Here is a 25,692-nt window from a genome sequence, read left to right as displayed (position 1 = left end):
TTGAAAATGTTGCCTGTTTTGAATTGTTTTATCCATTCCCTACCTCAGCACAGTTTTGAGGGCAGGTGTCCTTTACAGGCCTGAGTCCTTGTGAATGTTAAGTGACCATGAGCTGTGGGTTAAAAGCTGCTCTTGTGGGAATGGGCCACAAGGCGGCAGCATTTCTCCTTTACCAAATCTGGTTACTAGGGCAACAGAGCCTTACTGGAAGTGGTGTTCTAGGTTGTAAATTAGAATGGAATGTGCCAGGAAAAAGCCCTTTAAGTTTATGTCTCATTACTTCTTGTTCGTAGTTTTAACTTAATTTTTATTTTTTATCACAGCAAACTTGATTACAATGTTTTGTTTGTTCTAGGTGTGCAAGATGTGCTTCTTTCACACATATACATATATCTATTCTTCTTCAGATCCTTTTCCCATGTAGATTATGACACTATGTTGAGTAGTCTTCCCTTGGTATTCCGTAGATCTTTGGTGATTATATATTTCACATGTGTTTGTATCTCTCCGTTAACCTCAATATGGTAGTGTATCCAATCCTCACACCTTTCCATTTGGCGAAGCATAAGTTTTTGTACTGAATCTGTGATTGCCTTTCTCTGTGGAAATATCTTCGTTTGTTTCAATTTTTAGGTAACACCTGTATGTGATATGATAGGATATGTGTCTTTCGCTGTCTCACTTACTACAAGTTGCGTGATTACTTCTAGACTCATCTGTGGTGCTGCAAATGGCATTGTTTCATTTTTTCGCTAGCTCATATTCCATGTGTACATGTAGCAGTTCTTCTTTGTCCACCCATCTGTCGGTGGACTTTTTGGTTACTTCCATATCTTGGCTATTGTAATACTATGCAATACAGATTTGCCTGCCTGTGTCTTTCCAATTCTGTCTTCTTAGGTTATAGTTCCAGGAATGGGTCTGTTGGATCATATGGTAGCTCAATGTTTACCTTTTAAAGGCACCTCCATTCTGTTCTCTTTAGTGGCTCTTTCCAGGTTACGTCCCACGTAAAGTTGAGGGTATGCACTTCTCCACAGCACCTTCAGCATTTATTCTTTGTAGTTTTTTTGCTGATGGTTATTCTGACTGGTTTGAGCTGATACCTCTTTGTGGTTGAATTTGCATGTGTCTCATAATGCGTTGAAATTGAGCTTTAAGACATGTGCTTTTTATTTTTCCAGCTGTGATTAGAGCTTAGTTCTTCAAAGTGTTTACTTGAAGTATGTGTCACCTTTTGAAATAGTTTGGCCATTACCTCCCTCAAGACATTTTGAGGGCAGGTTTCATTTACAGCCCTGCAGTACTAGTTCATATGAAGTGACCATTAGCTCAAGCTTTAAACCTGCTTGTGCAGGTAACGGCCAGAGGGTGGCAGCCTTTCTACGTTCAGCATGCTGGTACTAGGGAAACAGACCTACCAGCCAGTGGTGTTCTTCGGTTATAAATTAGAGTGGAATGTGCCCGGAGAAACCCACAGTTGCTGATGTCTCCTTACATTTGTTTGTTTTTTAAATTTAATTTATATTTTTTACTGGAATACTCTTCCGTTGTATACATGGACCACTTCTTCTTGGTGCATTCCTCTGTTGATGGACATTTTTGTTGCTTCCATGTGTTGACTATGGTAAGTATTGCTGGCGTACAGGTTTGCCAGCCTGTGACTTTTTGATTCTCATTTTCTCAGGTGATAGGCTCAGCAGATGGTATGCTTGATTCACTGGTAGCTCAATGTTTACCTTTTCAAAGCACCTCCATTGTGTTTACAGTAATGGTTCTTAGCACGTCCCCCTTAGAGCTCAGGGTACACATTTCTCCACAATCCCTTCAGCATGTATTGTTTGCAGCATTTTTGCTGATGGCCATTCTGACTGCTGTGAGCTGAGAGGTATTTGTAATTTCGGTTTGCATATCTTTAAAAGTTCCTAAACTTTATCATTTTCCCACGCCTTTTTCTTTTCACTTAAAAGAAAAAACCGTGTGTACAATATACCTCTTGAAATTGTCTCCTTCGAAGGTTGCCCTCTTTTGAATTTTTTGGTCGATTTTTGACCCCAGAAATTTTTTGGAGGGCAGGTGTCATTTACAGAACTGCAAGTTGGTGAATATTTAGTGACCTTTCGCAGTGGGTTTAAAGCTGCTGTTGTGGGAAACGGCCACAAGGAGGCAGCATTTCTCCATTCCCCAATCTGGGTACTAGGGCAGCAGAGCCTTTCTGGAAGTCGTTGTCCTAGGTTGTAAATGAGAATGGAATTTGCCAGGAGAAATCCCCATAAGTTCATGTCTCATTACTTCTTCTTGGGTTTTTAGTTTTTTATAATCAGAGTAAAGATTAGAATTTTGTTTGTCCTAGGTGTACACAGTCTGGTTCATTTGTACATTATGTATGTCTATTAATGTACAGATCCTCTTCCCATGTAAACTATTACAGTGTTCCATAGACCTCCCTTTCTATATGTTCGGTCTTTTTGATACATGTATATAATACGTATTTGTATACGTATAGTAACACTATTCTTCATTTATCAATTCCCCCCTCCTTTCCTTTTAGATGAGCATAGTTTGTTTTCTAAGCCCGTGAGTGTCTTTCTCTTCGGAAATATGTTCATTTGTGTCAGTTATTAGATAATGCCATAAGTGATATTATAGGATATAGGTCTTTTGCTTTCCGTCCTACTTCATGTTGTGTGATTATCTCCAGGCTCATGTATGGTGCCTCAAAGAGCAGTGCTTCAATGTTTTCCATGGCTAATCTTCCATTGTGGACATGGACCACTTCTTGTTGGTGCATTCCTCTGTTGATGGACGTTTTCGTTGCTTCCAAGTGTTGCCTATGGTAACTATTGCTGGAGTGCACGATTGCCAGCCTGTGACTTTTGGATTTTCATTTTCTCAGGTGATACACCCAGCAGTGGGTATGATTGATTGACTGGTATGGTAGCTCAATGTTACCTTTTCAAGGCACCTCAATTGTGCTTTCATTAGTGGCTCTTACCACGTCCCCCTTAGAATCGAGGGTACTCATTTCTCCACAATCACGTCAGCATTTATTGTTTGCAGCATTTTTGTCGAGGGCCATTCTGACTGGTGTGGGCTGATAGGTTTTTGTAATTTGGGTTTACATGTCTCTAAAAATTCCTAAAATTCATCATTTTTCCACGCCTTTTTCTTTTGTGTTAAAAGAAAAAAGAAAAAAAAAGTGTGAGTACAATCTACCTCTTCAAATTGTCTTTTTGGAAGGTTGCACTCTTGAATTTTTTGGTCGATTTTCGACCTCAGTATTTTTTGGAGGGCAGGTGTCATTTACAGAACTGAATTGGTGAATATTTAGTGACCTTTTGCAGTGGGTTTAAAGCTGCTGTTGTGGGAAACGGCCACAAGGAGGCAGCATTTCTCCATTCCCCAATCTGGGTACTAGGGCAGCAGAGCCGTTCTGGAAGTCGTTTACCTGGGTTGTAAATTTGAATGGAATGTGCCAGGAAAACCACCCATAAGTTTATGTCTCATTACTTCTAGTTTGTTGTTTTAATTTTTTACATTGGGGTAATGGTTCGAATGTTGTTTGTCCAAGGTGTACACACTCTGGTTCATTTACACATTATATATATCTATTTATGTAGAGATCCTCTTCCCATGTAAATTATTACAGAGTGTTCCATCAACCTCCCTTGCTATATGGTCGGTCTTTTTGATATATGTATATAATATGAATTTGTATACAGATGGTAACGCTAATCTTCATTTATCCATTCCCCCCACCTTTCCTTTTAGGTAAGCATAGTTTTTTTTTATAAGTCTGTGATTGCCTTTCCCTGTGGAAATATGTTCATTTGTGTCAGTTATTAGATAACGCCTATAAGTGATTTCATAGGATATAGGACTTTTGCTTTCCGACTTCCCTCATGTTCTGTGATTATCTCCAAGATCATCTATGGTGCCTCAAAGAGCAGTGTTTCATGGTTTTCCATGGCTAGTATTCATTGTGTATATGGACCACTTCTTGTTTATCCCTTCATCTGTTGATGGACATTTTGGTTGCTTCACTGTCTTGTCTATTGTGAATAAGGCTGCAGTGCAGCTTTTGCAGCCCGGGTCTTCTTGATTCTGGTCTTCTCAGGTGAGAGGCCCATTGGTGCGCCTGCTGGATTGAATGGTACCTCAATTTTTCCTTTTAAACGCAGCTCCTTTCTGTTCTCATTATTGGCTGTTAACCACTTTACATCTCAGCAGCAGCTAGAGGGTACACAGTTCTCTAAAACCTCTTCAGCATTGATTGTTTGTAGGCTTTTTGCTGATGGTCAGTCGACTGGTGTGAGTTGAAAACTTTTTGTAGATTAGATCGCATGAGTCTAATACTTCCTGAGGTTGAGCTTTTATCCATTTTCCTTTTTTTAAAAAGAGAGTGAGTAAAACTTACCTCCTCATACGATCTTCTTGAAAATGTTGCCTGTTTTGAATTGTTTTATCCATTCCCTACCTCAGCACAGTTTTGAGGGCAGGTGTCCTTTACAGGCCTGAGTCCTTGTGAATGTTAAGTGACCATGAGCTGTGGGTTAAAAGCTGCTCTTGTGGGAATGGGCCACAAGGCGGCAGCATTTCTCCTTTACCAAATCTGGTTACTAGGGCAACAGAGCCTTACTGGAAGTGGTGTTCTAGGTTGTAAATTAGAATGGAATGTGCCAGGAAAAAGCCCTTTAAGTTTATGTCTCATTACTTCTTGTTCCTAGTTTTAACTTAATTTTTATTTTTTATCACAGCAAACTTGATTACAATGTTTTGTTTGTTCTAGGTGTGCAAGATGTGCTTCTTTCACACATATACATATATCTATTCTTCTTCAGATCCTTTTCCCATGTAGATTATGACACTATGTTGAGTAGTCTTCCCTTGGTATTCCGTAGATCTTTGGTGATTATATATTTCACATGTGTTTGTATCTCTCCGTTAACCTCAATATGGTAGTGTATCCAATCCTCACACCTTTCCATTTGGCGAAGCATAAGTTTTTGTACTGAATCTGTGATTGCCTTTCTCTGTGGAAATATCTTCGTTTGTTTCAATTTTTAGGTAACACCTGTATGTGATATGATAGGATATGTGTCTTTCGCTGTCTCACTTACTACAAGTTGCGTGATTACTTCTAGACTCATCTGTGGTGCTGCAAATGGCATTGTTTCATTTTTTCGCTAGCTCATATTCCATGTGTACATGTAGCAGTTCTTCTTTGTCCACCCATCTGTCGGTGGACTTTTTGGTTACTTCCATATCTTGGCTATTGTAATACTATGCAATACAGATTTGCCTGCCTGTGTCTTTCCAATTCTGTCTTCTTAGGTTATAGTTCCAGGAATGGGTCTGTTGGATCATATGGTAGCTCAATGTTTACCTTTTAAAGGCACCTCCATTCTGTTCTCTTTAGTGGCTCTTTCCAGGTTACGTCCCACGTAAAGTTGAGGGTATGCACTTCTCCACAGCACCTTCAGCATTTATTCTTTGTAGTTTTTTTGCTGATGGTTATTCTGACTGGTTTGAGCTGATACCTCTTTGTGGTTGAATTTGCATGTGTCTCATAATGCGTTGAAATTGAGCTTTAAGACATGTGCTTTTTATTTTTCCAGCTGTGATTAGAGCTTAGTTCTTCAAAGTGTTTACTTGAAGTATGTGTCACCTTTTGAAATAGTTTGGCCATTACCTCCCTCAAGACATTTTGAGGGCAGGTTTCATTTACAGCCCTGCAGTACTAGTTCATATGAAGTGACCATTAGCTCAAGCTTTAAACCTGCTTGTGCAGGTAACGGCCAGAGGGTGGCAGCCTTTCTACGTTCAGCATGCTGGTACTAGGGAAACAGACCTACCAGCCAGTGGTGTTCTTCGGTTATAAATTAGAGTGGAATGTGCCCGGAGAAACCCACAGTTGCTGATGTCTCCTTACATTTGTTTGTTTTTTAAATTTAATTTATATTTTTTACTGGAATACTCTTCCGTTGTATACATGGACCACTTCTTCTTGGTGCATTCCTCTGTTGATGGACATTTTTGTTGCTTCCATGTGTTGACTATGGTAAGTATTGCTGGCGTACAGGTTTGCCAGCCTGTGACTTTTTGATTCTCATTTTCTCAGGTGATAGGCTCAGCAGATGGTATGCTTGATTCACTGGTAGCTCAATGTTTACCTTTTCAAAGCACCTCCATTGTGTTTACAGTAATGGTTCTTAGCACGTCCCCCTTAGAGCTCAGGGTACACATTTCTCCACAATCCCTTCAGCATGTATTGTTTGCAGCATTTTTGCTGATGGCCATTCTGACTGCTGTGAGCTGAGAGGTATTTGTAATTTCGGTTTGCATATCTTTAAAAGTTCCTAAACTTTATCATTTTCCCACGCCTTTTTCTTTTCACTTAAAAGAAAAAACCGTGTGTACAATATACCTCTTGAAATTGTCTCCTTCGAAGGTTGCCCTCTTTTGAATTTTTTGGTCGATTTTTGACCCCAGAAATTTTTTGGAGGGCAGGTGTCATTTACAGAACTGCAAGTTGGTGAATATTTAGTGACCTTTCGCAGTGGGTTTAAAGCTGCTGTTGTGGGAAACGGCCACAAAGAGGCAGCATTTCTCCATTCCCCAATCTGGGTACTAGGGCAGCAGAGCCTTTCTGGAAGTCGTTGTCCTAGGTTGTAAATGAGAATGGAATTTGCCAGGAGAAATCCCCATAAGTTCATGTCTCATTACTTCTTCTTGGGTTTTTAGTTTTTTATAATCAGAGTAAAGATTAGAATTTTGTTTGTCCTAGGTGTACACAGTCTGGTTCATTTGTACATTATGTATGTCTATTAATGTACAGATCCTCTTCCCATGTAAACTATTACAGTGTTCCATAGACCTCCCTTTCTATATGTTCGGTCTTTTTGATACATGTATATAATACGTATTTGTATACGTATAGTAACACTATTCTTCATTTATCAATTCCCCCCTCCTTTCCTTTTAGATGAGCATAGTTTGTTTTCTAAGCCCGTGAGTGTCTTTCTCTTCGGAAATATGTTCATTTGTGTCAGTTATTAGATAATGCCATAAGTGATATTATAGGATATAGGTCTTTTGCTTTCCGTCCTACTTCATGTTGTGTGATTATCTCCAGGCTCATGTATGGTGCCTCAAAGAGCAGTGCTTCAATGTTTTCCATGGCTAATCTTCCATTGTGGACATGGACCACTTCTTGTTGGTGCATTCCTCTGTTGATGGACGTTTTCGTTGCTTCCAAGTGTTGCCTATGGTAACTATTGCTGGAGTGCACGATTGCCAGCCTGTGACTTTTGGATTTTCATTTTCTCAGGTGATACACCCAGCAGTGGGTATGATTGATTGACTGGTATGGTAGCTCAATGTTACCTTTTCAAGGCACCTCAATTGTGCTTTCATTAGTGGCTCTTACCACGTCCCCCTTAGAATCGAGGGTACTCATTTCTCCACAATCACGTCAGCATTTATTGTTTGCAGCATTTTTGTCGAGGGCCATTCTGACTGGTGTGGGCTGATAGGTTTTTGTAATTTGGGTTTACATGTCTCTAAAAATTCCTAAAATTCATCATTTTTCCACGCCTTTTTCTTTTGTGTTAAAAGAAAAAAGAAAAAAAAAGTGTGAGTACAATCTACCTCTTCAAATTGTCTTTTTGGAAGGTTGCACTCTTGAATTTTTTGGTCGATTTTCGACCTCAGTATTTTTTGGAGGGCAGGTGTCATTTACAGAACTGAATTGGTGAATATTTAGTGACCTTTTGCAGTGGGTTTAAAGCTGCTGTTGTGGGAAACGGCCACAAGGAGGCAGCATTTCTCCATTCCCCAATCTGGGTACTAGGGCAGCAGAGCCGTTCTGGAAGTCGTTTACCTGGGTTGTAAATTTGAATGGAATGTGCCAGGAAAACCACCCATAAGTTTATGTCTCATTACTTCTAGTTTGTTGTTTTAATTTTTTACATTGGGGTAATGGTTCGAATGTTGTTTGTCCAAGGTGTACACACTCTGGTTCATTTACACATTATATATATCTATTTATGTAGAGATCCTCTTCCCATGTAAATTATTACAGAGTGTTCCATCAACCTCCCTTGCTATATGGTCGGTCTTTTTGATATATGTATATAATATGAATTTGTATACAGATGGTAACGCTAATCTTCATTTATCCATTCCCCCCACCTTTCCTTTTAGGTAAGCATAGTTTTTTTTTATAAGTCTGTGATTGCCTTTCCCTGTGGAAATATGTTCATTTGTGTCAGTTATTAGATAACGCCTATAAGTGATTTCATAGGATATAGGACTTTTGCTTTCCGACTTCCCTCATGTTCTGTGATTATCTCCAAGATCATCTATGGTGCCTCAAAGAGCAGTGTTTCATGGTTTTCCATGGCTAGTATTCATTGTGTATATGGACCACTTCTTGTTTATCCCTTCATCTGTTGATGGACATTTTGGTTGCTTCACTGTCTTGTCTATTGTGAATAAGGCTGCAGTGCAGCTTTTGCAGCCCGGGTCTTCTTGATTCTGGTCTTCTCAGGTGAGAGGCCCATTGGTGCGCCTGCTGGATTGAATGGTACCTCAATTTTTCCTTTTAAACGCAGCTCCTTTCTGTTCTCATTATTGGCTGTTAACCACTTTACATCTCAGCAGCAGCTAGAGGGTACACAGTTCTCTAAAACCTCTTCAGCATTGATTGTTTGTAGGCTTTTTGCTGATGGTCAGTCGACTGGTGTGAGTTGAAAACTTTTTGTAGATTAGATCGCATGAGTCTAATACTTCCTGAGGTTGAGCTTTTATCCATTTTCCTTTTTTTAAAAAGAGAGTGAGTAAAACTTACCTCCTCATACGATCTTCTTGAAAATGTTGCCTGTTTTGAATTGTTTTATCCATTCCCTACCTCAGCACAGTTTTGAGGGCAGGTGTCCTTTACAGGCCTGAGTCCTTGTGAATGTTAAGTGACCATGAGCTGTGGGTTAAAAGCTGCTCTTGTGGGAATGGGCCACAAGGCGGCAGCATTTCTCCTTTACCAAATCTGGTTACTAGGGCAACAGAGCCTTACTGGAAGTGGTGTTCTAGGTTGTAAATTAGAATGGAATGTGCCAGGAAAAAGCCCTTTAAGTTTATGTCTCATTACTTCTTGTTCGTAGTTTTAACTTAATTTTTATTTTTTATCACAGCAAACTTGATTACAATGTTTTGTTTGTTCTAGGTGTGCAAGATGTGCTTCTTTCACACATATACATATATCTATTCTTCTTCAGATCCTTTTCCCATGTAGATTATGACACTATGTTGAGTAGTCTTCCCTTGGTATTCCGTAGATCTTTGGTGATTATATATTTCACATGTGTTTGTATCTCTCCGTTAACCTCAATATGGTAGTGTATCCAATCCTCACACCTTTCCATTTGGCGAAGCATAAGTTTTTGTACTGAATCTGTGATTGCCTTTCTCTGTGGAAATATCTTCGTTTGTTTCAATTTTTAGGTAACACCTGTATGTGATATGATAGGATATGTGTCTTTCGCTGTCTCACTTACTACAAGTTGCGTGATTACTTCTAGACTCATCTGTGGTGCTGCAAATGGCATTGTTTCATTTTTTCGCTAGCTCATATTCCATGTGTACATGTAGCAGTTCTTCTTTGTCCACCCATCTGTCGGTGGACTTTTTGGTTACTTCCATATCTTGGCTATTGTAATACTATGCAATACAGATTTGCCTGCCTGTGTCTTTCCAATTCTGTCTTCTTAGGTTATAGTTCCAGGAATGGGTCTGTTGGATCATATGGTAGCTCAATGTTTACCTTTTAAAGGCACCTCCATTCTGTTCTCTTTAGTGGCTCTTTCCAGGTTACGTCCCACGTAAAGTTGAGGGTATGCACTTCTCCACAGCACCTTCAGCATTTATTCTTTGTAGTTTTTTTGCTGATGGTTATTCTGACTGGTTTGAGCTGATACCTCTTTGTGGTTGAATTTGCATGTGTCTCATAATGCGTTGAAATTGAGCTTTAAGACATGTGCTTTTTATTTTTCCAGCTGTGATTAGAGCTTAGTTCTTCAAAGTGTTTACTTGAAGTATGTGTCACCTTTTGAAATAGTTTGGCCATTACCTCCCTCAAGACATTTTGAGGGCAGGTTTCATTTACAGCCCTGCAGTACTAGTTCATATGAAGTGACCATTAGCTCAAGCTTTAAACCTGCTTGTGCAGGTAACGGCCAGAGGGTGGCAGCCTTTCTACGTTCAGCATGCTGGTACTAGGGAAACAGACCTACCAGCCAGTGGTGTTCTTCGGTTATAAATTAGAGTGGAATGTGCCCGGAGAAACCCACAGTTGCTGATGTCTCCTTACATTTGTTTGTTTTTTAAATTTAATTTATATTTTTTACTGGAATACTCTTCCGTTGTATACATGGACCACTTCTTCTTGGTGCATTCCTCTGTTGATGGACATTTTTGTTGCTTCCATGTGTTGACTATGGTAAGTATTGCTGGCGTACAGGTTTGCCAGCCTGTGACTTTTTGATTCTCATTTTCTCAGGTGATAGGCTCAGCAGATGGTATGCTTGATTCACTGGTAGCTCAATGTTTACCTTTTCAAAGCACCTCCATTGTGTTTACAGTAATGGTTCTTAGCACGTCCCCCTTAGAGCTCAGGGTACACATTTCTCCACAATCCCTTCAGCATGTATTGTTTGCAGCATTTTTGCTGATGGCCATTCTGACTGCTGTGAGCTGAGAGGTATTTGTAATTTCGGTTTGCATATCTTTAAAAGTTCCTAAACTTTATCATTTTCCCACGCCTTTTTCTTTTCACTTAAAAGAAAAAACCGTGTGTACAATATACCTCTTGAAATTGTCTCCTTCGAAGGTTGCCCTCTTTTGAATTTTTTGGTCGATTTTTGACCCCAGAAATTTTTTGGAGGGCAGGTGTCATTTACAGAACTGCAAGTTGGTGAATATTTAGTGACCTTTCGCAGTGGGTTTAAAGCTGCTGTTGTGGGAAACGGCCACAAAGAGGCAGCATTTCTCCATTCCCCAATCTGGGTACTAGGGCAGCAGAGCCTTTCTGGAAGTCGTTGTCCTAGGTTGTAAATGAGAATGGAATTTGCCAGGAGAAATCCCCATAAGTTCATGTCTCATTACTTCTTCTTGGGTTTTTAGTTTTTTATAATCAGAGTAAAGATTAGAATTTTGTTTGTCCTAGGTGTACACAGTCTGGTTCATTTGTACATTATGTATGTCTATTAATGTACAGATCCTCTTCCCATGTAAACTATTACAGTGTTCCATAGACCTCCCTTTCTATATGTTCGGTCTTTTTGATACATGTATATAATACGTATTTGTATACGTATAGTAACACTATTCTTCATTTATCAATTCCCCCCTCCTTTCCTTTTAGATGAGCATAGTTTGTTTTCTAAGCCCGTGAGTGTCTTTCTCTTCGGAAATATGTTCATTTGTGTCAGTTATTAGATAATGCCATAAGTGATATTATAGGATATAGGTCTTTTGCTTTCCGTCCTACTTCATGTTGTGTGATTATCTCCAGGCTCATGTATGGTGCCTCAAAGAGCAGTGCTTCAATGTTTTCCATGGCTAATATTCCATTGTGGACATGGACCACTTCTTCTTGGTGCATTCCTCTGTTGATGGACGTTTTCGTTGCTTCCAAGTGTTGCCTATGGTAACTATTGCTGGAGTGCACGATTGCCAGCCTGTGACTTTTGGATTTTCATTTTCTCAGGTGATACACCCAGCAGTGGGTATGATTGATTGACTGGTATGGTAGCTCAATGTTACCTTTTCAAGGCACCTCAATTGTGCTTTCATTAGTGGCTCTTACCACGTCCCCCTTAGAATCGAGGGTACTCATTTCTCCACAATCACGTCAGCATTTATTGTTTGCAGCATTTTTGTCGAGGGCCATTCTGACTGGTGTGGGCTGATAGGTTTTTGTAATTTGGGTTTACATGTCTCTAAAAATTCCTAAAATTCATCATTTTTCCACGCCTTTTTCTTTTGTGTTAAAAGAAAAAAGAAAAAAAAAAGTGTGAGTACAATCTACCTCTTCAAATTGTCTTTTTGGAAGGTTGCACTCTTGAATTTTTTGGTCGATTTTCGACCTCAGTATTTTTTGGAGGGCAGGTGTCATTTACAGAACTGAATTGGTGAATATTTAGTGACCTTTTGCAGTGGGTTTAAAGCTGCTGTTGTGGGAAACGGCCACAAGGAGGCAGCATTTCTCCATTCCCAAATCTGGGTACTAGGGCAGCAGAGCCGTTCTGGAAGTCGTTTACCTGGGTTGTAAATTTGAATGGAATGTGCCAGGAAAACCACCCATAAGTTTATGTCTCATTACTTCTAGTTCGTTGTTTTAATTTTTTACATTGGGGTAATGGTTCGAATGTTGTTTGTCCAAGGTGTACACACTCTGGTTCATTTACACATTATATATATCTATTTATGTAGAGATCCTCTTCCCATGTAAATTATTACAGAGTGTTCCATCAACCTCCCTTGCTATATGGTCGGTCTTTTTGATATATGTATATAATATGAATTTGTATACAGATGGTAACGCTAATCTTCATTTATCCATTCCCCCCACCTTTCCTTTTAGGTAAGCATAGTTTTTTTTTATAAGTCTGTGATTGCCTTTCCCTGTGGAAATATGTTCATTTGTGTCAGTTATTAGATAACGCCTATAAGTGATTTCATAGGATATAGGACTTTTGCTTTCCGACTTCCCTCATGTTCTGTGATTATCTCCAAGATCATCTATGGTGCCTCAAAGAGCAGTGTTTCATGGTTTTCCATGGCTAGTATTCATTGTGTATATGGACCACTTCTTGTTTATCCCTTCATCTGTTGATGGACATTTTGGTTGCTTCACTGTCTTGTCTATTGTGAATAAGGCTGCAGTGCAGCTTTTGCAGCCCGGGTCTTCTTGATTCTGGTCTTCTCAGGTGAGAGGCCCATTGGTGCGCCTGCTGGATTGAATGGTACCTCAATTTTTCCTTTTAAACGCAGCTCCTTTCTGTTCTCATTATTGGCTGTTAACCACTTTACATCTCAGCAGCAGCTAGAGGGTACACAGTTCTCTAAAACCTCTTCAGCATTGATTGTTTGTAGGCTTTTTGCTGATGGTCAGTCGACTGGTGTGAGTTGAAAACTTTTTGTAGATTAGATCGCATGAGTCTAATACTTCCTGAGGTTGAGCTTTTATCCATTTTCCTTTTTTTAAAAAGAGAGTGAGTAAAACTTACCTCCTCATACGATCTTCTTGAAAATGTTGCCTGTTTTGAATTGTTTTATCCATTCCCTACCTCAGCACAGTTTTGAGGGCAGGTGTCCTTTACAGGCCTGAGTCCTTGTGAATGTTAAGTGACCATGAGCTGTGGGTTAAAAGCTGCTCTTGTGGGAATGGGCCACAAGGCGGCAGCATTTCTCCTTTACCAAATCTGGTTACTAGGGCAACAGAGCCTTACTGGAAGTGGTGTTCTAGGTTGTAAATTAGAATGGAATGTGCCAGGAAAAAGCCCTTTAAGTTTATGTCTCATTACTTCTTGTTCCTAGTTTTAACTTAATTTTTATTTTTTATCACAGCAAACTTGATTACAATGTTTTGTTTGTTCTAGGTGTGCAAGATGTGCTTCTTTCACACATATACATATATCTATTCTTCTTCAGATCCTTTTCCCATGTAGATTATGACACTATGTTGAGTAGTCTTCCCTTGGTATTCCGTAGATCTTTGGTGATTATATATTTCACATGTGTTTGTATCTCTCCGTTAACCTCAATATGGTAGTGTATCCAATCCTCACACCTTTCCATTTGGCGAAGCATAAGTTTTTGTACTGAATCTGTGATTGCCTTTCTCTGTGGAAATATCTTCGTTTGTTTCAATTTTTAGGTAACACCTGTATGTGATATGATAGGATATGTGTCTTTCGCTGTCTCACTTACTACAAGTTGCGTGATTACTTCTAGACTCATCTGTGGTGCTGCAAATGGCATTGTTTCATTTTTTCGCTAGCTCATATTCCATGTGTACATGTAGCAGTTCTTCTTTGTCCACCCATCTGTCGGTGGACTTTTTGGTTACTTCCATATCTTGGCTATTGTAATACTATGCAATACAGATTTGCCTGCCTGTGTCTTTCCAATTCTGTCTTCTTAGGTTATAGTTCCAGGAATGGGTCTGTTGGATCATATGGTAGCTCAATGTTTACCTTTTAAAGGCACCTCCATTCTGTTCTCTTTAGTGGCTCTTTCCAGGTTACGTCCCACGTAAAGTTGAGGGTATGCACTTCTCCACAGCACCTTCAGCATTTATTCTTTGTAGTTTTTTTGCTGATGGTTATTCTGACTGGTTTGAGCTGATACCTCTTTGTGGTTGAATTTGCATGTGTCTCATAATGCGTTGAAATTGAGCTTTAAGACATGTGCTTTTTATTTTTCCAGCTGTGATTAGAGCTTAGTTCTTCAAAGTGTTTACTTGAAGTATGTGTCACCTTTTGAAATAGTTTGGCCATTACCTCCCTCAAGACATTTTGAGGGCAGGTTTCATTTACAGCCCTGCAGTACTAGTTCATATGAAGTGACCATTAGCTCAAGCTTTAAACCTGCTTGTGCAGGTAACGGCCAGAGGGTGGCAGCCTTTCTACGTTCAGCATGCTGGTACTAGGGAAACAGACCTACCAGCCAGTGGTGTTCTTCGGTTATAAATTAGAGTGGAATGTGCCCGGAGAAACCCACAGTTGCTGATGTCTCCTTACATTTGTTTGTTTTTTAAATTTAATTTATATTTTTTACTGGAATACTCTTCCGTTGTATACATGGACCACTTCTTCTTGGTGCATTCCTCTGTTGATGGACATTTTTGTTGCTTCCATGTGTTGACTATGGTAAGTATTGCTGGCGTACAGGTTTGCCAGCCTGTGACTTTTTGATTCTCATTTTCTCAGGTGATAGGCTCAGCAGATGGTATGCTTGATTCACTGGTAGCTCAATGTTTACCTTTTCAAAGCACCTCCATTGTGTTTACAGTAATGGTTCTTAGCACGTCCCCCTTAGAGCTCAGGGTACACATTTCTCCACAATCCCTTCAGCATGTATTGTTTGCAGCATTTTTGCTGATGGCCATTCTGACTGCTGTGAGCTGAGAGGTATTTGTAATTTCGGTTTGCATATCTTTAAAAGTTCCTAAACTTTATCATTTTCCCACGCCTTTTTCTTTTCACTTAAAAGAAAAAACCGTGTGTACAATATACCTCTTGAAATTGTCTCCTTCGAAGGTTGCCCTCTTTTGAATTTTTTGGTCGATTTTTGACCCCAGAAATTTTTTGGAGGGCAGGTGTCATTTACAGAACTGCAAGTTGGTGAATATTTAGTGACCTTTCGCAGTGGGTTTAAAGCTGCTGTTGTGGGAAACGGCCACAAAGAGGCAGCATTTCTCCATTCCCCAATCTGGGTACTAGGGCAGCAGAGCCTTTCTGGAAGTCGTTGTCCTAGGTTGTAAATGAGAATGGAATTTGCCAGGAGAAATCCCCATAAGTTCATGTCTCATTACTTCTTCTTGGGTTTTTAGTTTTTTATAATCAGAGTAAAGATTAGAATTTTGTTTGTCCTAGGTGTACACAGTCTGGTTCATTTGTACATTATGTATGTCTATTAATGTACAGATCCTCTTCCCATGTAAACTATTACAGTGTTCCATAGACCTCCCTTTCTATATGTTCGGTCTTTTTGATACATGTATATAATACGTATTTGTATACGTATAGTAACACTATTCTTCATTTATCAATTCCCCCCTCCTTTCCTTTTAGATGAGCATAGTTTGTTTTCTAAGCCCGTGAGTGTCTTTCTCTTCGGAAATATGTTCATTTGTGTCAGTTATTAGATAATGCCATAAGTGATATTATAGGATATAGGTCTTTTGCTTTCCGTCCTACTTCATGTTGTGTGATTATCTCCAGGCTCATGTATGGTGCCTCAAAGAGCAGTGCTTCAATGTTTTCCATGGCTAATCTTCCATTGTGGACATGGACCACTTCTTGTTGGTGCATTCCTCTGTTGATGGACGTTTTCGTTGCTTCCAAGTGTTGCCTATGGTAACTATTGCTGGAGTGCACGATTGCCAGCCTGTGACTTTTGGATTTTCATTTTCTCAGGTGATACACCCAGCAGTGGGTATGATTGATTGACTGGTATGGTAGCTCAATGTTACCTTTTCAAGGCACCTCAATTGTGCTTTCATTAGTGGCTCTTACCACGTCCCCCTTAGAATCGAGGGTACTCATTTCTCCACAATCACGTCAGCATTTATTGTTTGCAGCATTTTTGTCGAGGGCCATTCTGACTGGTGTGGGCTGATAGGTTTTTGTAATTTGGGTTTACATGTCTCTAAAAATTCCTAAAATTCATCATTTTTCCACGCCTTTTTCTTTTGTGTTAAAAGAAAAAAGAAAAAAAAAGTGTGAGTACAATCTACCTCTTCAAATTGTCTTTTTGGAAGGTTGCACTCTTGAATTTTTTGGTCGATTTTCGACCTCAGTATTTTTTGGAGGGCAGGTGTCATTTACAGAACTGAATTGGTGAATATTTAGTGACCTTTTGCAGTGGGTTTAAAGCTGCTGTTGTGGGAAACGGCCACAAGGAGGCAGCATTTCTCCATTCCCCAATCTGGGTACTAGGGCAGCAGAGCCGTTCTGGAAGTCGTTTACCTGGGTTGTAAATTTGAATGGAATGTGCCAGGAAAACCACCCATAAGTTTATGTCTCATTACTTCTAGTTTGTTGTTTTAATTTTTTACATTGGGGTAATGGTTCGAATGTTGTTTGTCCAAGGTGTACACACTCTGGTTCATTTACACATTATATATATCTATTTATGTAGAGATCCTCTTCCCATGTAAATTATTACAGAGTGTTCCATCAACCTCCCTTGCTATATGGTCGGTCTTTTTGATATATGTATATAATATGAATTTGTATACAGATGGTAACGCTAATCTTCATTTATCCATTCCCCCCACCTTTCCTTTTAGGTAAGCATAGTTTTTTTTTATAAGTCTGTGATTGCCTTTCCCTGTGGAAATATGTTCATTTGTGTCAGTTATTAGATAACGCCTATAAGTGATTTCATAGGATATAGGACTTTTGCTTTCCGACTTCCCTCATGTTCTGTGATTATCTCCAAGATCATCTATGGTGCCTCAAAGAGCAGTGTTTCATGGTTTTCCATGGCTAGTATTCATTGTGTATATGGACCACTTCTTGTTTATCCCTTCATCTGTTGATGGACATTTTGGTTGCTTCACTGTCTTGTCTATTGTGAATAAGGCTGCAGTGCAGCTTTTGCAGCCCGGGTCTTCTTGATTCTGGTCTTCTCAGGTGAGAGGCCCATTGGTGCGCCTGCTGGATTGAATGGTACCTCAATTTTTCCTTTTAAACGCAGCTCCTTTCTGTTCTCATTATTGGCTGTTAACCACTTTACATCTCAGCAGCAGCTAGAGGGTACACAGTTCTCTAAAACCTCTTCAGCATTGATTGTTTGTAGGCTTTTTGCTGATGGTCAGTCGACTGGTGTGAGTTGAAAACTTTTTGTAGATTAGATCGCATGAGTCTAATACTTCCTGAGGTTGAGCTTTTATCCATTTTCCTTTTTTTAAAAAGAGAGTGAGTAAAACTTACCTCCTCATACGATCTTCTTGAAAATGTTGCCTGTTTTGAATTGTTTTATCCATTCCCTACCTCAGCACAGTTTTGAGGGCAGGTGTCCTTTACAGGCCTGAGTCCTTGTGAATGTTAAGTGACCATGAGCTGTGGGTTAAAAGCTGCTCTTGTGGGAATGGGCCACAAGGCGGCAGCATTTCTCCTTTACCAAATCTGGTTACTAGGGCAACAGAGCCTTACTGGAAGTGGTGTTCTAGGTTGTAAATTAGAATGGAATGTGCCAGGAAAAAGCCCTTTAAGTTTATGTCTCATTACTTCTTGTTCGTAGTTTTAACTTAATTTTTATTTTTTATCACAGCAAACTTGATTACAATGTTTTGTTTGTTCTAGGTGTGCAAGATGTGCTTCTTTCACACATATACATATATCTATTCTTCTTCAGATCCTTTTCCCATGTAGATTATGACACTATGTTGAGTAGTCTTCCCTTGGTATTCCGTAGATCTTTGGTGATTATATATTTCACATGTGTTTGTATCTCTCCGTTAACCTCAATATGGTAGTGTATCCAATCCTCACACCTTTCCATTTGGCGAAGCATAAGTTTTTGTACTGAATCTGTGATTGCCTTTCTCTGTGGAAATATCTTCGTTTGTTTCAATTTTTAGGTAACACCTGTATGTGATATGATAGGATATGTGTCTTTCGCTGTCTCACTTACTACAAGTTGCGTGATTACTTCTAGACTCATCTGTGGTGCTGCAAATGGCATTGTTTCATTTTTTCGCTAGCTCATATTCCATGTGTACATGTAGCAGTTCTTCTTTGTCCACCCATCTGTCGGTGGACTTTTTGGTTACTTCCATATCTTGGCTATTGTAATACTATGCAATACAGATTTGCCTGCCTGTGTCTTTCCAATTCTGTCTTCTTAGGTTATAGTTCCAGGAATGGGTCTGTTGGATCATATGGTAGCTCAATGTTTACCTTTTAAAGGCACCTCCATTCTGTTCTCTTTAGTGGCTCTTTCCAGGTTACGTCCCACGTAAAGTTGAGGGTATGCACTTCTCCACAGCACCTTCAGCATTTATTCTTTGTAGTTTTTTTGCTGATGGTTATTCTGACTGGTTTGAGCTGATACCTCTTTGTGGTTGAATTTGCATGTGTCTCATAATGCGTTGAAATTGAGCTTTAAGACATGTGCTTTTTATTTTTCCAGCTGTGATTAGAGCTTAGTTCTTCAAAGTGTTTACTTGAAGTATGTGTCACCTTTTGAAATAGTTTGGCCATTACCTCCCTCAAGACATTTTGAGGGCAGGTTTCATTTACAGCCCTGCAGTACTAGTTCATATGAAGTGACCATTAGCTCAAGCTTTAAACCTGCTTGTGCAGGTAACGGCCAGAGGGTGGCAGCCTTTCTACGTTCAGCATGCTGGTACTAGGGAAACAGACCTACCAGCCAGTGGTGTTCTTCGGTTATAAATTAGAGTGGAATGTGCCCGGAGAAACCCACAGTTGCTGATGTCTCCTTACATTTGTTTGTTTTTTAAATTTAATTTATATTTTTTACTGGAATACTCTTCCGTTGTATACATGGACCACTTCTTCTTGGTGCATTCCTCTGTTGATGGACATTTTTGTTGCTTCCATGTGTTGACTATGGTAAGTATTGCTGGCGTACAGGTTTGCCAGCCTGTGACTTTTTGATTCTCATTTTCTCAGGTGATAGGCTCAGCAGATGGTATGCTTGATTCACTGGTAGCTCAATGTTTACCTTTTCAAAGCACCTCCATTGTGTTTACAGTAATGGTTCTTAGCACGTCCCCCTTAGAGCTCAGGGTACACATTTCTCCACAATCCCTTCAGCATGTATTGTTTGCAGCATTTTTGCTGATGGCCATTCTGACTGCTGTGAGCTGAGAGGTATTTGTAATTTCGGTTTGCATATCTTTAAAAGTTCCTAAACTTTATCATTTTCCCACGCCTTTTTCTTTTCACTTAAAAGAAAAAACCGTGTGTACAATATACCTCTTGAAATTGTCTCCTTCGAAGGTTGCCCTCTTTTGAATTTTTTGGTCGATTTTTGACCCCAGAAATTTTTTGGAGGGCAGGTGTCATTTACAGAACTGCAAGTTGGTGAATATTTAGTGACCTTTCGCAGTGGGTTTAAAGCTGCTGTTGTGGGAAACGGCCACAAAGAGGCAGCATTTCTCCATTCCCCAATCTGGGTACTAGGGCAGCAGAGCCTTTCTGGAAGTCGTTGTCCTAGGTTGTAAATGAGAATGGAATTTGCCAGGAGAAATCCCCATAAGTTCATGTCTCATTACTTCTTCTTGGGTTTTTAGTTTTTTATAATCAGAGTAAAGATTAGAATTTTGTTTGTCCTAGGTGTACACAGTCTGGTTCATTTGTACATTATGTATGTCTATTAATGTACAGATCCTCTTCCCATGTAAACTATTACAGTGTTCCATAGACCTCCCTTTCTATATGTTCGGTCTTTTTGATACATGTATATAATACGTATTTGTATACGTATAGTAACACTATTCTTCATTTATCAATTCCCCCCTCCTTTCCTTTTAGATGAGCATAGTTTGTTTTCTAAGCCCGTGAGTGTCTTTCTCTTCGGAAATATGTTCATTTGTGTCAGTTATTAGATAATGCCATAAGTGATATTATAGGATATAGGTCTTTTGCTTTCCGTCCTACTTCATGTTGTGTGATTATCTCCAGGCTCATGTATGGTGCCTCAAAGAGCAGTGCTTCAATGTTTTCCATGGCTAATATTCCATTGTGGACATGGACCACTTCTTCTTGGTGCATTCCTCTGTTGATGGACGTTTTCGTTGCTTCCAAGTGTTGCCTATGGTAACTATTGCTGGAGTGCACGATTGCCAGCCTGTGACTTTTGGATTTTCATTTTCTCAGGTGATACACCCAGCAGTGGGTATGATTGATTGACTGGTATGGTAGCTCAATGTTACCTTTTCAAGGCACCTCAATTGTGCTTTCATTAGTGGCTCTTACCACGTCCCCCTTAGAATCGAGGGTACTCATTTCTCCACAATCACGTCAGCATTTATTGTTTGCAGCATTTTTGTCGAGGGCCATTCTGACTGGTGTGGGCTGATAGGTTTTTGTAATTTGGGTTTACATGTCTCTAAAAATTCCTAAAATTCATCATTTTTCCACGCCTTTTTCTTTTGTGTTAAAAGAAAAAAGAAAAAAAAAAGTGTGAGTACAATCTACCTCTTCAAATTGTCTTTTTGGAAGGTTGCACTCTTGAATTTTTTGGTCGATTTTCGACCTCAGTATTTTTTGGAGGGCAGGTGTCATTTACAGAACTGAATTGGTGAATATTTAGTGACCTTTTGCAGTGGGTTTAAAGCTGCTGTTGTGGGAAACGGCCACAAGGAGGCAGCATTTCTCCATTCCCAAATCTGGGTACTAGGGCAGCAGAGCCGTTCTGGAAGTCGTTTACCTGGGTTGTAAATTTGAATGGAATGTGCCAGGAAAACCACCCATAAGTTTATGTCTCCTTACTTCTAGTTCATTGTTTTAATTTTTTACATTGGGGTAATGGTTCGAATGTTGTTTGTCCAAGGTGTACACACTCTGGTTCATTTACACATTATATATATCTATTTATGTAGAGATCCTCTTCCCATGTAAATTATTACAGAGTGTTCCATCAACCTCCCTTGCTATATGGTCGGTCTTTTTGATATATGTATATAATATGAATTTGTATACATATAGTAACGCTAAAATTCATTTATCCATTCCCCCCACCTTTCCTTTTAGGTAAGCATAGTTTTTTTTTATAAGTCTGTGATTGCCTTTCCCTGTGGAAATATGTTCATTTGTGTCAGTTATTAGATAACGCCTATAAGTGATTTCATAGGATATAGGACTTTTGCTTTCCGACTTCCCTCATGTTCTGTGATTATCTCCAAGATCATCTATGGTGCCTCAAAGAGCATTGTTTCATTGTTTTCCATGGCTAGAATTCATTGTGTACATGGACCACTTCTTGTTTATCCCTTCATCTGTTGATGGACATTTTGGTTGCTTCACTGTCTTGTCTATTGTGAATAAGGCTGCAGTGCAGCTTTTGCAGCCCGGGTCTTCTTGATTCTGGTCTTCTCAGGTGAGAGGCCCATTGGTGCGCCTGCTGGATTGAATGGTACCTCAGTTGTTCCTTTTAAACGCAGCTCCATTCTGTTCTCATTATTGGCTGTTAACCACTTTACATCTCACCAGCAGCTAGAGGGTACAGAGTTCTCTAAAACCTCTTCAGCATTGATTGTCTGTAGGCTTTTTGCTGATGGTCAGTCGACTGGTGTGAGTTGAAAATTTTTGTAGATTAGATTGCATGAGTCTAATACTTCCTGAGGTTGAGCTTTTATCCATTTTCCTTTTTTTAAAAAGAGAGTGAGTAAAACTTACCTCCTCATACTATCTTCTTGAAAATGTTGCCTGTTTTGAATTGTTTTATCCATTCCCTACCTCAGCACAATTTTGAGGGCAGGTGTCCTTTACAGGCCTGAGTCCTTGTGAATGTTAAGTGACCATGAGCTGTGGGTTAAAATCTGCTCTTGCGGGAATGGGGCACAAGGCGGCAGCATTTCTCCTTTACCAAATCTGGTTACTAGGGCAACAGAGCCTTACTGGAAGTGGTGTTCTAGGTTGTAAATTAGAATGGAATGTGCCAGGAAAAAGCCCTTTAAGTTTATGTCTCATTACTTCTTGTTCGTAGTTTTAAGTTAATTTTTATTTTTTATCACAGCAAACTTGATTACAATGTTTTGTTTGTTCTAGGTGTGCAAGATGTGCTTCTTTCACACATATACATATATCTATTCTTCTTCAGATCCTTTTCCCATGTAGGTTATGACACAATGTTGAGTAGTCTTCCCTTGGTATTCCGTAGATCTTTGGTGATTATATATTTCACATGTGTTTGTATCTCTCCGTTAACCTCAATATGGTAGTGTATCCAATCCTCACACCTTTCCATTTGGCGAAGCATAAGTTTTTGTACTGAATCTGTGATTGCCTTTCTCTGTGGAAATATCTTCGTTTGTTTCAATTTTTAGGTAACACCTGTATGTGATATGATAGGATATGTGTCTTTCGCTGTCTCACTTACTACAAGTTGCGTGATTACTTCTAGACTCATCTGTGGTGCTGCAAATGGCATTGTTTCATTTTTTCGCTAGCTCATATTCCATGTGTACATGTAGCAGTTCTTCTTTGTCCACCCATCTGTCGGTGGACTTTTTGGTTACTTCCATATCTTGGCTATTGTAATACTATGCAATGCAGATTTGCCTGCCTGTGTCTTTCCAATTCTGTCTTCTTAGGTTATAGTTCCAGGAATGGGTCTGTTGGATCATATGGTAGCTCAATGTTTACCTTTTAAAGGCACCTCCATTCTGTTCTCTTTAGTGGCTCTTTCCAGGTTACGTCCCATGTAAAGTTGAGGGTATGCACTTCTCCACAGCACCTTCAGCATTTATTTTTTGTACTTTTTTGCTGATGGTTATTCTGACTGGTGTGAGCTGATACCTCTTTGTGGTTGAATTTGCATGTGTCTCATAATGCATTGAAATTGAGCTTTAAGACATGTGCTTTTTATTTTTCCAGCTGTGATTAGAGCTTAGTTCTTCAAAGTGTTTACTTGAAGTATGTGTCACCTTTTGAAATAGTTTGGCCATTACCTCCCTCAAGACATTTTGAGGGCAGGTTTCATTTACAGCCCTGCAGTACTAGTTCATATGAAGTGACCATTAGCTCAAGCTTTAAACCTGCTTGTGCAGGTAACGGCCAGAGGGTGGCAGCCTTTCTACGTTCAGCATGCTGGTACTAGGGAAACAGACCTACCAGCCAGTGGTGCTCTTCGGTTATAAATTAGAGTGGAATGTGCCCGGAGAAACCCACAGTTGCTGATGTCTCCTTACATTTGTTTGTTTTTTAAATTTAATTTATATTTTTTACTGGAATACTCTTCCGTTGTATACATGGACCCCTTCTTCTTGGTGCATTCCTCTGTTGATGGACATTTTTGTTGCTTCCATGTGTTGACTATGGTAAGTATTGCTGGCGTACAGGTTTGCCAGCCTGTGACTTTTTGATTCTCATTTTCTCAGGTGATAGGCTCAGCAGATGGTATGCTTGATTCACTGGTAGCTCAATGTTTACCTTTTCAAAGCACCTCCATTGTGTTTACAGTAATGGTTCTTACCACGTCCCCCTTAGAGCTCAGGGTACACATTTCTCCACAATCCCTTCAGCATGTATTGTTTGCAGCATTTTTGCTGATGGCCATTCTGACTGCTGTGTGCTGAGAGGTATTTGTAATTTCGGTTTGCATATCTTTAAAAGTTCCTAAACTTTATCATTTTCCCACGCCTTTTTCTTTTCACTTAAAAGAAAAAACCGTGTGTACAATATACCTCTTGAAATTGTCTCCTTCGAAGGTTGCCCTCTTTTGAATTTTTTGGTCGATTTTTGACCCCAGAAATTTTTTGGAGGGCAGGTGTCATTTACAGAACTGCAAGTTGGTGAATATTTAGTGACCTTTCGCAGTGGGTTTAAAGCTGCTGTTGTGGGAAACGGCCACAAGGAGGCAGCATTTCTCCATTCCCCAATCTGGGTACTAGGGCAGCAGAGCCTTTCTGGAAGTCGTTGTCCTAGGTTGTAAATGAGAATGGAATTTGCCAGGAGAAATCCCCATAAGTTCATGTCTCATTACTTCTTCTTGGGTTTTTAGTTTTTTATAATCAGAGTAAAGATTAGAATTTTGTTTGTCCTAGGTGTACGCAGTCTGGTTCATTTGTACATTATGTATGTCTATTAATGTACAGATCCTCTTCCCATGTAAACTATTACAGTGTTCCATAGACCTCCCTTTCTATATGTTCGGTCTTTTTGATACATGTATATAATACGTATTTGTATACGTATAGTAACACTATTCTTCATTTATCAATTCCCCCCTCCTTTCCTTTTAGATGAGCATAGTTTGTTTTCTAAGCCCGTGAGTGTCTTTCTCTTCGGAAATATGTTCATTTGTGTCAGTTATTAGATAATGCCATAAGTGATATTATAGGATATAGGTCTTTTGCTTTCCGTCCTACTTCATGTTGTGTGATTATCTCCAGGCTCATGTATGGTGCCTCAAAGAGCAGTGCTTCAATGTTTTCCATGGCTAATATTCCATTGTGGACATGGACCACTTCTTCTTGGTGCATTCCTCTGTTGATGGACGTTTTCGTTGCTTCCAAGTGTTGCCTATGGTAACTATTGCTGGAGTGCACGATTGCCAGCCTGTGACTTTTGGATTTTCATTTTCTCAGGTGATACACCCAGCAGTGGGTATGATTGATTGACTGGTATGGTAGCTCAATGTTACCTTTTCAAGGCACCTCAATTGTGCTTTCATTAGTGGCTCTTACCACGTCCCCCTTAGAATCGAGGGTACTCATTTCTCCACAATCACGTCAGCATTTATTGTTTGCAGCATTTTTGTCGAGGGCCATTCTGACTGGTGTGGGCTGATAGGTTTTTGTAATTTGGGTTTACATGTCTCTAAAAATTCCTAAAATTCATCATTTTTCCACGCCTTTTTCTTTTGTGTTAAAAGAAAAAAGAAAAAAAAAGTGTGAGTACAATCTACCTCTTCAAATTGTCTTTTTGGAAGGTTGCACTCTTGAATTTTTTGGTCGATTTTCGACCTCAGTATTTTTTGGAGGGCAGGTGTCATTTACAGAACTGAATTGGTGAATATTTAGTGACCTTTTGCAGTGGGTTTAAAGCTGCTGTTGTGGGAAACGGCCACAAGGAGGCAGCATTTCTCCATTCCCAAATCTGGGTACTAGGGCAGCAGAGCCGTTCTGGAAGTCGTTTACCTGGGTTGTAAATTTGAATGGAATGTGCCAGGAAAACCACCCATAAGTTTATGTCTCATTACTTCTAGTTCGTT

Source organism: Eubalaena glacialis, chromosome 8, assembly GCF_028564815.1.
Source record: "Eubalaena glacialis isolate mEubGla1 chromosome 8, mEubGla1.1.hap2.+ XY, whole genome shotgun sequence".
Lineage (NCBI taxonomy): Eukaryota > Metazoa > Chordata > Mammalia > Artiodactyla > Balaenidae > Eubalaena > Eubalaena glacialis.
This window is presented reverse-complemented; position numbering follows the sequence as displayed.